Source organism: Enhydra lutris, unplaced genomic scaffold, assembly GCF_002288905.1.
Source record: "Enhydra lutris kenyoni isolate GAN:26980312 unplaced genomic scaffold, ASM228890v2 scaffoldscaffold58, whole genome shotgun sequence".
Taxonomy (NCBI): Eukaryota; Metazoa; Chordata; class Mammalia; order Carnivora; family Mustelidae; genus Enhydra; species Enhydra lutris.
Genome location: NW_019154142.1, coordinates 5,525,751 through 5,542,310, shown reverse-complemented (window position 1 = coordinate 5,542,310; position 16,560 = coordinate 5,525,751). Strand labels below are relative to the sequence as shown.

At 38.9% G+C, this 16,560-nt stretch overlaps 1 protein-coding gene and 1 pseudogene across 1 annotated transcript in view; one reads left to right on the top strand and one right to left on the bottom strand.

Annotated features, from left to right (window-relative positions):
• LOC111158328 (methyltransferase like 24) overlaps positions 1 to 16,560 on the bottom strand; it is a 55,877-nt gene that overhangs the window by 20,820 nt on the left and 18,497 nt on the right. The gene's annotated exons all lie outside the window — the stretch shown is intronic.
• LOC111158213 lies at positions 15,564 to 16,005 on the top strand (annotated as a pseudogene).

Genomic DNA, 16,560 nt, shown 5'->3' with positions numbered 1-16,560 from the left:
CCAGAAGATAAAATGCCCAAACAGATGGCACTGGGCACTCACACCAGGAGCTTACTGAAAAAGTCAGAGATGTATCCATCCCATCACCTTTTTCTATTTAAAACATTTTGCCTCTAAAGAATCTGAGTGTCCTATGACATATTAGCACCCCCCCCAAAAAAAATTTAGAAAAAAAAAGACTGAGTGGGTCAGAAAGCTCCAGAGAACTTTTCTTCCTGAAATTATGAAAGCCTGGAGTGGCTAGAAACATCTCTGCTCTACCCTCACCTTTCAGGGTACCAGTTTCTATCCCAAATTTGATCTTATTTTCAGCATGGCCATTCCTTTTATAGCCACGCATGCTGAGATCAAAGGGTGGAGAGTCCTGATGCAAAGAAGACTAAATGTTAGAGAGAAGAGTTGGAAAGGCTCAAACTTCATTACATAAAAAAGTCATTTCAAGGGATAAAAACCACTTCCAGAAGAAGCCAGGACCGAAAATAGTAGCAACTTTAAACTTCATTTTAGGAGCCTGGGGATGTTATACCCCTCCATGTGGTTGCCTAGGGAACAGGATTCATTTAAGCTTTGCTATCCAATAATGTCTTGGAAATTGCTACCCTATATTATATCTCTGACTGTTAAATTCACTCTAAATGGAAAAGCCTCTCAAAAGTACAGCTGAAGGTATAGTATAGGAATCTTTGTCAGGAAACTGTTACAGAAAGCAAAAGCTCCTTGAATATCTCTTGCTGTCACCATCCATGAACATTCTTCTACTTGAATAGGAGATTTTCTCATCCATAATAACCTAGCCTTCATTTTTATTGCATTTGATGTGAAATCTTCTCATAAGTAAGTGAGTTTGCTTGATGAAACACACTTTTCTTAGCATGTCTAAAAAACAAAAGTAGGAATATTCCAGTCTGAACTAACCCATGCAAAATTATTCTGACTTCCCCTGAAGCATTAATGAAAGAATATCCTTGGTAACAGAATGTATATAAGAAGCATAAAGAATGATACTGGGTTTTCTGTACACGATCAGTTTTCTGCAGCTATTGCTTGTTATAGCCCCGCCATGAGGGAGAAGAGTCTGGGTAACTGTCATGGAAGGCTTATTGAAAGTGCCATCAGTGTTAGGATAAGTTTGTTTATATAAAAATACCATTGGGGGGCGCCTGGGTGGCTCAGTGGGTTAAGCCTCTGCCTTCGGCTCAGGTCATGGTCTCAGGGTCCTGGGATAGAGCCCCGCATCGGGCTCTCTGCTCAGCGGGGAGCCTGCTTCCTCCTCTCTCTCTGCCTGCCTCTGCCTACTTGTGATATCTCTCTCTCTGTCAAATAAATTAAAAAAATAAAAAATTAAAAAAAATAAAAATACCGTTGGTTGAATCCCTATCCTTCTTTTTTTTGTATTATTATTTTTTTTAATTTTGTTTCATTTTTTCAGTGTTCCAAGATTCTCTGTTATGCATCACACCCAGTGCTCCGTGCAGTACATGTCCTCCTTAGTACCCACCACCAGGATCACCCATCCCTATCCTTCTTGCTTCCAGTAACTCTATCAGGCCAAAGCAGTTACTTCACTGAAGGTGCTGACTTTTTCATTTCTGCATTTCTTCCCCATCCCCTTGTGTTGTTGAATGAATAAAAGGCATTTTGAGAGCTGACTTCATGGTGAGGAGAATATACCTTTTGTTTATGTTTCTTTGCTAATGCTTTTGGCTTCTCTGCATAGTACCACTTTTTACAAGGAAGGTAGCTGGACAAGGCTGTACTGTAACTCTTTACTTTCTTCTCTGAACCCACATGGGTTAAAATCTAGATCAGCAGAAGAAACTGAGACCAATGGCTAAGGAAACAGTAATAGGTGATTTGGTGAGTTCAACATTCTATGACATTTTAAGATTCTGGCTGTCCTATGCCTGAGACCAGAGACTGTGTCCTTCAGACTGATATCTTGAGGCAGAACCAGCTCTGCAATGATAGGCATTAGCTGATCAGCAAGAGCTCAAGGAACCAGAATTTAACCACAGGAGAAAAATTTCTACTTGTCATAAAGCATTGTCTTGGGCACTACGGGGCTTATAGACTTGCCAAAATAACTTTCTGCAGATCCATTTTAAGGTACTTGAAGGCTAAGAGGACAGATTCATATAAGAAATATTGTGCACTTTTTAATTTTTTTTTTTAAAGATTGTATTTATTCATTTGACAGATCACAAGTAGACAGAGAGGCAGGCAGAGGGAGAGGGAGAAGCAGGCTCCCTGCTGAATGGAGAGCCCGATGCGGGGCTCGATCCCAGGACCCTGGGACCATGACCTGAGGCAAAGGCAGAGCCACCCAGGCGCCCCTTTAAATTTTTTTTTTAAGATTTACTTATTTTAGAGAGTAAGGGGAGAGGGGCAGAGGGGGAGGGAGAGAGAGAGAGAAAATCCCAAGCAGACTCCCCACTGAGCACAAAGCCAGACTTGGGGCTTGATCTCATGACCCTGAGATCATGACCTGAGCCAAAACCAAGAGTTGGACGCTCAACCAACGCTCAACCACCCAGGCACCCCATAAATAACTAAAACTGTAAAAAAGCAAAAATAAAGAATGAAAACAATTTCCACAGAAGGTCCTAAGATAAGTGCACACCCAGCTCTATCTTCTACAACAAATTACTATACCATAAGAGTGAAGTTCAGAATGACGTTACAGTATTGTCAAATACCTCACTTTGCTTGCTGTTTTATGAACAAGGCCCTATTAATTTAGGCTCCTGCGGAACACTGGAGAGGGGTGGTTGAGCATTCAAGGTCTGAAGTAGATTAATGATGAAAACAAAGTTAATCAACACACTCTTATCAATGTTAAGTTTCAAACAAGTAACACTCATTTGTTGCTGTATTTGAGAATAGTCAATTCTTCTGTAGAAAATGAGAGATCAAATGGGAGAGGTGAAACTTACAAGATGTGTTAGGTATAGGGAAGTAAGCCAGGAAACGTTAAGCATAAGTAAAATAAGTAGAGACATGAGCTGAACATATACAGAGATAGAAATGCTGAGTAAACATTAAAATTGTTACTAAACCTTAAATATACATGAGGCATATGAGTCACCCAATATTTATGAGGTCTTAAATTGGCCACCCATGGATTATACTCATTCTGGCCCCACAGGTATTCTGCCAAATAAAACTCAAAGCTGCTCATAGACCAATTAGTGAGTTTGTAGTTGTGACCAGACATACTTGTCCCTGTGTCTCTCCAGTTGAGCATCCCTGCTCCAAACCCCAACTCTGTTCCTCATTATGACACCATTGGTAGGGAAGGCTGATGAGAGAAGAAGAAGGGGAGGGGGAGAGGGAGGAAGATGATGGGAGGGGGTGGGGGAGACGAGGAAGGAGAGCAGGTCTGTGACTGACCAGCAAACTAGGATTCATGCAGTGTGGTCTTTCTACCTCACTTGTTCCCAAAGCCAAAACACGGACCTACTCCATTTCTTCCCCTTATTTCTCACTGTGCGTATTTAATGGATTCAATAAACCATGTGATTCAAGCATCTTAATTTGTGACCTGTAATGTGTGGAACAGCTTACCTGGTAGTATATTGGGGGACTACACTGCATCCAGGTAATTGCCCACATGACAAAACTCATCAGTGTTTCTTAAGCCTTCATTCGGTCTGCTAATTGTCCGCCACCAAGGGCCAAAAGAAGAGAAAGAAATGGAAGATGGCAACCAATTATTAATGGGGAAATCTGAAGTAGTCGATCCTGTCTAATCCTACAGCTTGGTGACTCGTGGTCCTTGTTGGAACTTTATAGTACATAATATATAGTCGTGGTTTCTCCTGGTAAAATGATCACTCAGTCAGATGGTTCCATGAGAGATATTGGCATTTGGCGATGTTCCTCAAAGACGACAGTGGTCTATAAAGAAGGCTATGATCTCAGGACACTCAGCCAGCCCAGTGATTTCACTACCACCATTTTAGAAAGCTGCTCATTAACAGTGTGAAACTAACTCAATTCCCTGCACCTGTATTTACTTACTACACACTGCGCATGGGCCAGGCACTATGCTCTGTGCTGCAGTGGAGAAAAAATGAGCATGACAGCTCCCCATCTCGGCAATTCCACAGTGTACCGTAGAGAGACATAAAGTGTACCACAAAGATACACTAAGTACCCAGATAATTATGATACAAAAAAACCAGCTACACTGCATAAAACGTATGCAAACAAAACTTTATGGAATTTCAAAAAAGCAAGCAATCACATTGACTGGAAGAATCCCAGTAAAATGAAATGGTACAAACTCTCTTAAGGATAATTTAGCCATGTATATGAACAGACTAATGACTGCACAGTTTATGGTAATTAAAAACAGAAAATAATCCATGTACATGTCTAAAATATTTGAGTGGTTAAAATAAACTCTGATAGGGGCACCTGGGTGGCTCAGTGGGTTAAAGCCTCTGCCTTCAGCTCAGGTCATGATCCCAGGGTCCTGGGATCGAGCCCCACATCAGGCTCTCTGCTCAGCGGGGAGCCTGCTTCCTCCTCCTCTCTCTCTCTGCCTGCCTCTCTGACTACTTGTGATCTCGGTCTGTCAAATAAATAAATAAAAATCTTTAAAAAAATTAAAAAGTAAAATAAAAAAATAAACTCTGATACATCCATTCACTAGAATATACACAACTCTTAAAAATTACACTGCAGGTAGGCATTTCATAAAGTGTTATGGGAAAAGTATAAAATACACATGATAAAAAAAAATGTTCCAATTCTTCAAAAGGACAGGCAGTGAAATGTCTTCCTCCCACCCCAGAATCTCCAATTTATCTTGGAGATCTTTCCCTATCAATAAAATACAGATCTAGAGCATGTTCTTTATCATCACAGAGTGCAACTGTATGGGTTTTATATAGATTTCACTTATTCGGTCCCCGATTAAAAGACAACTACACTGTTTCCAGAATTTTGCTATTACAAAAAATGCTGCAATATATCTGGATGAGGTGTCTAATAATATGTGAAAATGTTCAAGATATTCTGCTAAGTAAAAAACAAAAGCAGATGAACGTCTGGTTTCCAACTCCTCACGTAGGAAGTTGGAAGTTGCTACTCCATCCTAGCAACAAGTAAAAAGCTGAACAGACTGAAAAATCAACACCTCTTGGATCTGTGAGAGAGGAGGACACAGGGCGAACCACAGCCCCCGAGATTAGAGAACAAGAAGTACAGAGAGAACACCGGGAGGCTTGGCTTCCCCGAGCACAGTCTCAGGAGACAGAGCCAAGGCTGGAAAACCCAAACAGTAATTGACAAATTGCTCGAGGCTCAGTGTGGACAAGTCCAAGGAGACCCAGTCATGGAGGGTTCCCCCAGTACTGTGAGATTTACTCTCAGGAGTTTAAGCTTATTCCCACAGGAAACATCAGAGGAAAAATCCCCTCAGGTTTCTGGGAGGGCATGAGAGGGGGGATCATTTTTAAATATGCTTCAGCCATTCTGTTTTTCCTAACAAGGCTGCCCTCAGGGGACACTGGCTAACCTGAGCGTCACATGCAGGGGCATTCTTAGAGGCTAACTAGCCAGAGGAAGGGAAATACCCAACTCCAGCCAACTCGGGCCATCCTGTCCCACCTAAGTTAAGAGAAAAAGACTGAGAAAATCTTGAGAAGTTCACAGTTCAGAGGCAGATGTTTACTTAAAGACTGAGACCTAATCATAGGGCTGTAGGATGCCTCTCCTCTCCCTACACCTTACCATCACATTCCTAAAGGCCTATTTATAGCAGTTCCTTTTATGCAATACATTAGGTCTGGCTATCAAGAAAAATTGCAAGGCATTGTAAGAGGCAAAAGACACAATCTAAAGAGAAAGACCAGAAACAGACATGGCAAAGATGCTGGAATTATCAGATTGTGAATTTAAAACAACTATGATTAATATGCTAAGGGCTTTCATGAATAAAATAGCATGCAAGAACAGATGGGTGATGTAAGCAGAGATGGAAATCCTAAGGAAGAATCAAAAAGAAATGCTTATGATCAAAAACACTGAAACTCTAGCCCTAACCCTTGATGGCCTTACAAGTAGACTGGACTCAACCTAGAAAAGAATCTCTAAGCTTAAGGATGTATCAACTGGGGCAGCTGGGTGGCTCAGTCAGTTAAGCATTTGCCTTTAGCTCAGGTCATGGTCCCAGGGTCCTGCGATCGAGCCCCAAGTTGGGCTCAGCAGGGAGCCTACTTCTCCCTCTGCCTCTGCCTGCCACTCCTCCTGCTTGTGTTCTCTCTCTGTCAAATAAATAAATAAAATCTCTTTAAAAAGGATGTATCAATAGAAACTTCCAAAACTGAAAAGCAAAGCGAACAAAGACTGAAAAAAAAAATTCAACAGAACAGAACATCCAAGAACTGTGGGACAACCACTTAAAGTATAATATACACAGAAGAAGAAAGAGAGGAAGGAACAGAAGAAATATTTGAAGTAATAATGACTGAGAATTTCCCCAAATTAAAGTGAGACATCAAACCACTGATCCAGGAAGCTCAGAGAATACCAAGCAAAATAAATACCCAAAACCTACACCTAGACATACCATTTTCAAACTACAGAGAATTAAAGATACAGAAAAAATCCTGAGCAAAGTCAAAGGAAAAAAAAAACACCTTACCTATAGAGGAAGAAAGATCAGAATAACATCCTAGTTCTCGTCAGAAAATGTGCAAGCAAGAACAGAGTGGAGGATACTGAGTGTTTACCCAAAGAAAACAAAAATATTCATTTGAAAAGATACATGCACCCCTACATTTATTGCAGCATTATTTATAATAGCCAAATTATGGAAGAAAACTAAGTGTCCATCCATAGATGAATGGATTAAAAAAAAAAAGTGAGACACACACACAGACACACACACAGAGGAATATTACTCAGTCATTAAAACAGATGAGATCTTGCCATTTGCAACAACCTGGATGGACCTAGAAGGTATTATGCTAAGTGAAATAAGTCAGACCAAGAGAGATAAATGCCATATGATCAATAAAACAAAGTCTAAGTTTAAAAAATCTAACATAGGGGTGCCTGGGTGGCTCAGTGGGTTAAAGCCTCTGCCTTCGGCTCAGGTCGTGATCCCAGGGTCCTGGGATCGAGCCCCGCGTCGGGCTCTCTGCTCAGCCAGGAGACTGCTTCCCTTCCTCTCTCTCTGCCTGTCTCTCTGCCTACCTGTGATTTCTGTCTGTCAAATAAATAAATAAAATCTTAAAAAAAAAAACTAACATAAAAAATCTAAATCTAAAAAAAACAAATGAATAAACAATCAAAAAACAAAAACAGACCCAAAAATATAGAAAATAAACTGACGGTTGCCAGAGGGGCAGGAGTAGAAAAACTGGGCAAAATGAGTGAAGGAGAATAAGGGACATGGACTTCCAGTTATGGAATGAATAACTCACAGGGATGGAAGGTACAGCACAGGGAATTTAGTCAATGATATTGTAATAGTGTTGTATGGTGACAGATGGCAGCTACACTTGCGGTGAGCATAGCATAACAAATAGAGATACTGAGTCACTATATTGTACATCTGAAACTAATGTCACACTGTATGCCAACTATACTCAAAAATTTTTTTAATTAAAAAAAATGAGAGTGGAGTAAAATATTTAAAGCACTGAGAGAACCACTGACCTGAATTCTGTACTCTGCAAAATTATCCTTCAGAGAAATAAAACTTCTTGGACCAACAAAAATTGAAGGATTTTGTCGCCAGTAGATCTGCCTTGCAAGAAATGTTAAAAGCCATTCTTCAGAGAGAAGAAAAATTATATAGGTCAGAAACTGGGATCTACATAAAATAATAAAGAGCTTTGTAGAAGAAATAAGAGAAGGTAAAATAAAACAATATTTTTCTTATTCTTAATTGACCTAACAAACAGATAACAGTTTGTTCAAAATAGCAATACAACAAGGTATTTTACTGTGTGTGCATATGTATACACCATATGTTTATATGTAAGTAGAATGAATGACAGCAATGATATAAAGGACTGGAGGGAGAAATTAAGATTATTTGTTATTATAAGGTACTCACACTACCCAGGAAGTGATACTATTACTGGAAAGTCACCTTGGATTAGCTATAAATGTGTAATGCAAACTCTAGAGCAACCACTCATATACATACACAAAAAAAGTTTAAAAAGAAGTATAAAATGACACACTAAAAAATAAAAAAGTGGAGTCATATAAAATGTTCAATTAAAACCACAAAATCAGGAAAAAGTGGAAGACAAAAACAAAAATAACAAAGACAAGAAATAGAAAACAGTAATGAATATGGTATATATTAATCCAACTATATCATAATCACATTGAATGTCAATGCTCTAAACGTATCAACTAGAAGACAGAGACTGTCAGCGTGGATCAAAATACAACCCAAACTATATACTACCTACAAGAAACCTACTTTAAATACAAAGACACATATAGATTAAAAGTAAATGGATAGAGAAAAAATTACTGTGTTAATACTAATCAAAAGAAAGTGAGAATAGCTATATTAATTTCAGACAGAGCAAACTTCAAAGCAAGGAAGATACTGGGGATAAGGAAGGGCATTATGTAATGAAAAAGGGGTCTATTCTCCCAGAAGACATAACAATCTTAATATGCATGTGCCTAACAACAGAGTGTCAAACTATGTGGCCCAAAAATTAATAGACTTACAAAGAGAAATAGGTGAATCCACTATCATGGTTGGAGATTTTAATACCTCTCTATCAGAAATGGCAGATCCAGCAGGCAGAAAATCAGTAAGGGCATAGTTGAATTCAACAATACCATCAATCAACTGTATATGATTGATATCTAAGATTACTTCATCCAAAATAGATTATGCATTCTTCTGAAGCTCACATTGAGCATTTACCAAGAGAGACCATATTCTAGACCAAAAACATACCTTCACAAATTTAAGACTAGAAATCACACAATGCCTGCTCTCAGATCACAGTGGAATTAAACTAGAAATCAATAACAGAATGATAGTTGGAAAATCCCCAGATGCTTGGAAATTAATAAGCAAACTTCCAATAATACAGGGATCAAAAAAGAAATCTCAAGAGAAATTTTTTAATATTTTGAGATAAATGAAAATGAAAACAACTTATCAAAATCTGTGGAATGCAGAAAAAGAAGAAAAAAGAAAAGAATTGTGAAATGCAGTGAAGGTAGTGCTTAAAGTGAAATTTAGATCACTGAATCCCTATGTTAAAGGAGAAAGATCTAATATCAATAATCTAAGTTTGCATAGCAAGAAACTAGAAAGAGAGCTAATTAAATCCAAAGTAAGCAGAATAAAAGAAATAATAAGAATGAGAACAGAGATCAACAAAATTGAAAACAGGAAATCACTAGAGAAAATGAGTGAAACCAAAGGCTGGTTCTTGAAAAGATTATAAAATCAGTAAGCCTCTAATCAAGGTAACTAAGCAAAAAAGAAAGAGGACACCAATTACTAATATCAGAAATAAAAGAGGGGACATCGCTACAAATCCTATGGACATTGAAAGGATAATAAAGGAATTCTATGAACAACTATGTGCCCCCAAATTTGAAAAGTTAGATGAAATGGACCAGTTTTTTGAAAGACACAAATCCACACAAACAGAAATAGACTATCTCAATAGGCCTGTATCTACTAAAGAAATTAAATCAATAATCAGTAAACTTTCAGAACAGAAAGCATCAGGCCCAGATGAGTTCACCAATTAATTTTACCAATCAATTAAGGAAGAAATTATACCAATTCTTGACAATCTCTTTCAGGAGACAGAAGCAAAAGAAATACTTAAGTATAAGTTTAACAAAATATGTACAAGATCTGCATGAGGAAAATCATAAAACTCTGTTGACAAAATAAAATAAAAACTAAATAAATGGAAAGATATTCCATGATTGTGATTAGGAGAACTCAAAACTGTCAAAATGGCAGTTCTTCCTAATTTGATATAGATTCAACACAATCACAATCCAAGTTCCATCAACTTATTTTGTGGATATCAACAAACCAATTCTGAAGTTTATATGGAAAGACAAAGACCCAGACTAGCTAGTGCAATATTGAAAGAGAGGAACACAGCTGGACGACTGACAGTATCCATCCTCAAGATTTACTATAAAGCTACGGTCATCAAGATAGATTGGTATTGACAAAAGTATAGACAAACAAATCAATGGAACAAAATAGCCTAGAAACAGATTCACAAATAAATAGAGTCAATTGATTTTTGGCAAAGGAGCAAAAGACAGCATTGGAGGAAAATATGGTCTTTCAACAAATGGTGTTGAAACAACTAGATCTCCACATGCCAAAAAAAAAAAAGGTGGGGGGGAGAGAGAGAGAAAATCTAAAAATAGACTTTACACCTTCACAAGAATTAATTCAAAATGGATGACAGACCTAAATGTGAAACACAAAACTATATAAAATTCCAAGAAGATAACAGAGGAGAAAATCTAGATGACCTTGGGTTTAACAAACCAGGAGGGACTGTGGACTCTGAGAAACAAACTGAGGTATTTTTGGAGGGGAGGAGAGTGGGAGGTTGCATGGGCCTGGTAGTGGGTATTAAGGAGGGCATGTATTGCATGGAGCACTGGATGTGGTGCATAAACAATGAATTTTGGAACAGTGAAAAATGAAATAAAATAAAATTTAATTTAAAAAAAGAATTACTTAGTCACATATAATTCAGAAGCACAATCCATGAAAGAAAGAATTGATAAGCTGGACTTCACTGACATTTAAAAATTTCTATTCTGTGAAAGCAAATGTCAAGAGAATGAAAAGATAAGCCACAGACTAGGGAAAAAAAACCCCAAACATTTACAAAGGACACATCTGATAAAGAATTATTATCCAAAATATATCCAAAATATACAAGGAACTCTTGAAATTCAACAATTTAAAAAAAAAAAAACAATGAACCAAAGACCTCAACAACTTGCCAAAGAAGATCTACAGATGGCAAATAAGTGAAAAGATGCTTCACATCACATGTCATCAGAGAAATGTATGTTAAAACAACTATGAGATACCACAGTGCCCTATTAGAATGACCAAAATCTGGAACACTGCCAACAGCAAATGTTGGGAAGGATGAACAGGAATTCTCATCCACTGCTGGTAGGAATGCATAACGGTATGGTACAGCCACTTTGGAAGACAGTTTGGTAGTTTCTTACGAAACTAAACAGACTCTTGCCATATGATCCAAAGGAATTGAAAACATGTTTACATGAAAACCTGCCTGTGGATATTTATAGCAGGTGTATTCATAATTGTCAAAACTGGGAAGCAACCAAGATGTCCTTCAGAGGGCGAATACATAAATAAACTGTGGCACATCCAGATACGGAATATTGGTCAAGGCTAAAAAGAAATGAGCTATCAAGCCATGAAAAGACACAGAGGAAACAAATGCATTTTATGAATTGAAAGAAGTGAATCTGAAAAGACCACATATTTGATCATCTAAACTGCATGACAATCTAGAAAGGGAAAAACTATGCAGACGGTAAAAAGATCAATGGTTGCCAGTAGTTTAGGGCAGTGGGAGGAGGAGGTGAATAGGCAGAGACAGGATATTTAGGGCAGAGAAACTACTCTGCATGAGACCATGATAATGGATACATGTCCTGATACATTTGTCCAAACCCACAGAAGGTACAACACCAAGAGTGGACTGTAACATCAACTACAGACTTTGGGTGACTACAATGTGTCAGCGTAGGTTCAACAGTTATAACAATTGTACCGCTCTAGTCCGGGGCGGGGGGCGCGGGGAGGGGTGGTGTTGATAACAAGAGAGGCTGTGCTTATGGGGGGCAGGGGCATTTGGGAAATCTCCATACGTTCCCCTCTATTCTGCTGTGAACCTAAAATGCTCTAAAAAAAAATTAAGTCCATAACAGAAAGGAAATAATTAGATAGCATACACAGTATGATTTCACTTTAATTCTGTGAAAATATATTTACCATAGTAAGAAAAAGTCTAAAAGAAAAGAAATGTACGTATTAGTAGTTGTTATCTTTATGGTAGAATTACATGTGACTTTAATTGTCCCCCTTTTACTTTCTGTGTTCTCTATTATCTAAATTTTCTACATAAGAGAAATATCACTTATGTAATTTAAAAATCTTAAATGGTTTTAAGAACAGCTTTGTGGATGAGACAGCATTTGGACTAGCACTTGAAAGACAGGTGAGACTTTGATTTGCTCAGAAATTGAGAGAATATTAGTGATAAAAAGAATTATGATTGAAGCCCCATGGGGTGAGAAACTTCAGGCAACTTCCAAGTCAAACTGCCTCATGAGGCTAGAGCACAGAATACTTGTAGGTAGGTAAGGAAGAAGTTGGAAAACTGCATTGAGACCTCGCTCAACAGCTGAGTTCCATCATAGTTACCAGAGTAGGGAGCACAGGAGAGGAACAATAAAGACAGAGATGAGCAACAGCACCTTTTTCATTTAGTAAGAAAATTTAGTTATCTGGAATATTCCTGAGCACTTAGTTCAGCCAACTGTTGGTATTATAATGGGTATGTCTCCAAAAAGGAGGCAAAATGATCTAACAGGGGGGTTCAGAGACAGAGAGGTCACCCTAGAGAAAATACAACATCATAAGGCAAATGTAATTGAAGTCTTAAAGAATCATTGCTACATAAATACTTCCAAAGACATCAGTGCTCACCAGCCAAGTGATTTCCCAACAATATACTCAATAAGCCTGTGGGACTTTAAGTACTATGCCCCAGAGACGGACATGGGGAAGAAGACTGAACTACAAGATTTCTACCAATGTCACGAAGCAGGTGGACTATCTGAAATGCACAACAACTACATTTTTGACCATCACCGCAGGAAGATCGATCCTACGAACAATTGCAGTGGTGTCTAGACATCCGATTCATACTGCTGTGTTCTAAGCACTTCCAAAATCCACTCCAGAACATGAATTCTCTTTAACATTTTCTGGAGTAAACGACTGACCTATTAGAGATTCCCCACTATTATTAAGAGAGCAGAGAACAATAAAATATACCAAATGGCCCAAACCATAATACTCTGTTCCAGGTTATCTGAATACTACCTAAAACCATTCGGATCAGTCCAACTTAGTAACTATTTAAAAAACAGCTCCCATCTGGGGAGCAACTGACCAGGCATCATGCTAAGTTCTTTACAGACTTTTTGTCTTTAACCCCTACTGTCTTGCGCAGACAGTATTATCATCCCCATTTCACAGAAAAAGAAAACATGGCTCAGAAGGTTTAACTCACTTGTGCTGTACACACAACGAACAGGAAATAGAGCTGGTGCCAGGGTCTTCTTGGCTGATAGCCAATGACCCTACCACTGGACAACACGGCCCAATACCAGCCACTCGCCCCCAAAACAGCATTCTGTTAATGCCACCAAATTGTTTTCCTGTGCTAATACCATGAGTGGGGCAACTGTGGGAACCCCTCAGGACTTATTTCAGACAGATAACTGGATCTCTGCACATTATCATCATAATACTGCCATGGCAAACAGCAAAACCGATATAAATTTCCAAGGAAAGAGCTGTGCCAAATATTTCTGTGGTCCCATTTCTGTCTCAATTGCCTACAAAATGAAAAACTGGGTAGAATAATAACTATGTATTTCATTGGCTTGGGGGGTCAGAGAAACAAATTCCTTTTATAAAATCAGCAAGAAGTTAAGAATCTCCAAATATAATGCCTATACATTTTGAAGATCTCAAATTCCCTTTAAAAATCTCAAGAATTAAATTGCAATTTAAGATATCTATAAATAGCATGGAATTGAGCAAAATGCTACTGATTTAAGCCAAATGAGAAAATGAGCAAGAGGCCCTTTTGCTATCATTACAGAACAAAATTCTTTAGGGACTAGAAGCAGTGTTCTAAGAATAGAAAGAACATTTTCTCCCTGAATACCCCACCACTCCCTCACTCCACTACACTTTGATCTTACATCTGTAGGCAGCTTTCTCTTTTCTCCACCAAAGAAAAGGCAGGAATGGATCTGGTGGAAATATCTCAACATCCTTGAGTATTAGATGAGATACAGAATAAGAAAAAGAACACTACTGCAAAATACTTTCCATACTCTTGCCAGAGATCAACAGAGGCAACCAAGGAAAAGGTAGTCATCTGTTCAGTTCTTTCCCAACTCTCCAGTGCCATTCCTGCAGAACAGAGGACAGCTGGATATCAGGAAAGAAACAAAGGAAAGGGTCCAAGCACCAAGGGATATCCACCTTATCAAGTCCCCGCTATGGACTAGGCATCAGGAATACAAAAGTAAATGGCATATGGGATTGGATTTCTCTATTAAATACTCCCTTAGCACATCACACTTCTTCGTAGCACTCATTACAGGATCACATGTCTGGTTTTTTAGCTACATGTTAAATCTTAAGAGACTTGGTTATGGAAATGTAAAATGGCACAGCCACTCTGAAAAACTGTAAGGCAGTTTCTCAAAAAAATTAAAAATAGATTCCCATAGGATGCAACAATTCCATTTCTGGGTATGTATCCAAAAGAACTGAAAGCAGGGTCTTAAAAAGATACGTGCACACACATACTCATAGCAGCATTACTCACAATAGGCAAGAGGCAGAAGCAACCCCATGGTCCACGGACAGATAAACAAAATGTGACATATACGTGCAAGGGAATATTATTCAGCCTTAAAAAAACAAGGAAAACCTGTCACATGCTACAACATGGATAAACCCTGAGGACCTTGTGCTGAGTGCAATAAATGAGTGACAAAAGACAAACATCCTATGCTTTCACTTTTGTGAGGTACCTAGAATAATCAAAATAATTGAAAGAGAAAATAGAATGATCGTAGCCAAGGGCTACATGGGGGGGGGGGTTAATGTTTAATGGGAAGAGACTTTCAGTTTTGCAAGACATAAGTGTTCTAGAGATTGGATGCACAACGATGTGGGTATACAGATGGCTCCCAACTGACAATGGCTCAACTTAATGATTTTTCAATTTTACAATGGTGCACAAGCAATATGCATTCGGTGGAAACCATATTCTATTCTAATTTTGATCTTTTCCCAGGCTAGTGGTCTGGAGTGGGATCCTCCATCCAGCTCCCAGTCAGCCACATGATTACAAGGATCATCAACCCATATACTTATAACCATTGTGTACCCATTCAACTACTCTGTTTCTCATTTACAGAACAGTATTCAATAAATTACATGTCATAGCCAACATTTTATTATAAAATAAGTTTTGCATTAGATGATTTTGCCCAACTGTAGGTTAGTTAAGTGTTCTGAGCACCTTTAAGTTCGGCTAGGCTAACCTATGACGTCCTGTGGGTGAGGTGTGTTAAATGTATGTTCAACTTACGACAGTTTCAGTTTACAATGGGTTTATCAGGACATAACCCCATCTTAAGCTTGAGGGAGATCACTACTTAGCATTACTATACCCTCAAAGACAGTTAAGCTGGGCAGGGGAGCTAGCCACCCCGGAATGGCGCTGCCGGAGAATGAGCAGTTCCTGACACAGCTGACCACACTCTCGAAGAAGTGCCAGTTGTCAGGCAGTGTGTTCATCACCCAAAGGAAGTATGATGGTCGAACTAAACCCATTCCAAGGAAAGGCTCTGTAGAAGGCTTTGAGCCCTTGCACAAGTGTCTGTTCAGAGCTCCTGATGGGAAAGAGAAGATCAGCACCATGGCGAGCTCCAAAGAAGGGAACCCGAGTTTCAGAAGGCTGGCTTACCTCAAACCTACCGGGAGTTAACACGGACGGGCTGAAGGAGGGGGACAGAAAGAATGACAGCAGGAAGAGCAAAGCAGCACAGGGAAGGGTTCCAGATACCCTACTTTCACCAACTAACCACCGAATTACGATTTTTCCTATGGTTTTTACTGTTGGCCCCAAAGCTAGATTTCTGGCTCCCCTACAATAAATTTTCAGGTGGGATGAGGGTCATTTTGGATGGAAGAAGGGCTGAGTGGTTACAGTACAGTTGTAAAAAGCCAAGTTTATTTTAGAATTGGCTGATGGGTCTGTGTTGCATGGTTGTATATCCTGGGATTATAAAATCTCTGCATCCAGGTAAAGAACCATGGATCATTAAACTTGTATTTACCCACAAAAAATTTTTTTGAAAAGTAGTTAAGATAGTAAATTTTATGTTACATATATTTTACCACATTTTAAAAAATTTCCTAATCAAAAAGAGACTTGGAGCACCTGGGTGGCTCAGTCAGTTAAACACACGACTCTTGGGGCGCCTGGGTGGCTCAGTGGGTTAAAGCCTCTGCCTTCGGCTCAGGTCATGATCCCAGGGTCCTGGGATAGAGCCCCGCATCAGGCTCTCTGCTCAGCAGGGAGCCTGTTTCCCTTCCTCTCTCTCTGTCTTCCTCTCTGCCTAACTGTGACCTCTGTCTGTTAAATAAATAAATAAAATCTTAAAAAAAAAAAAAAAAAAAAAAGACGACTCTTGGCTTCAGCTCAGGTC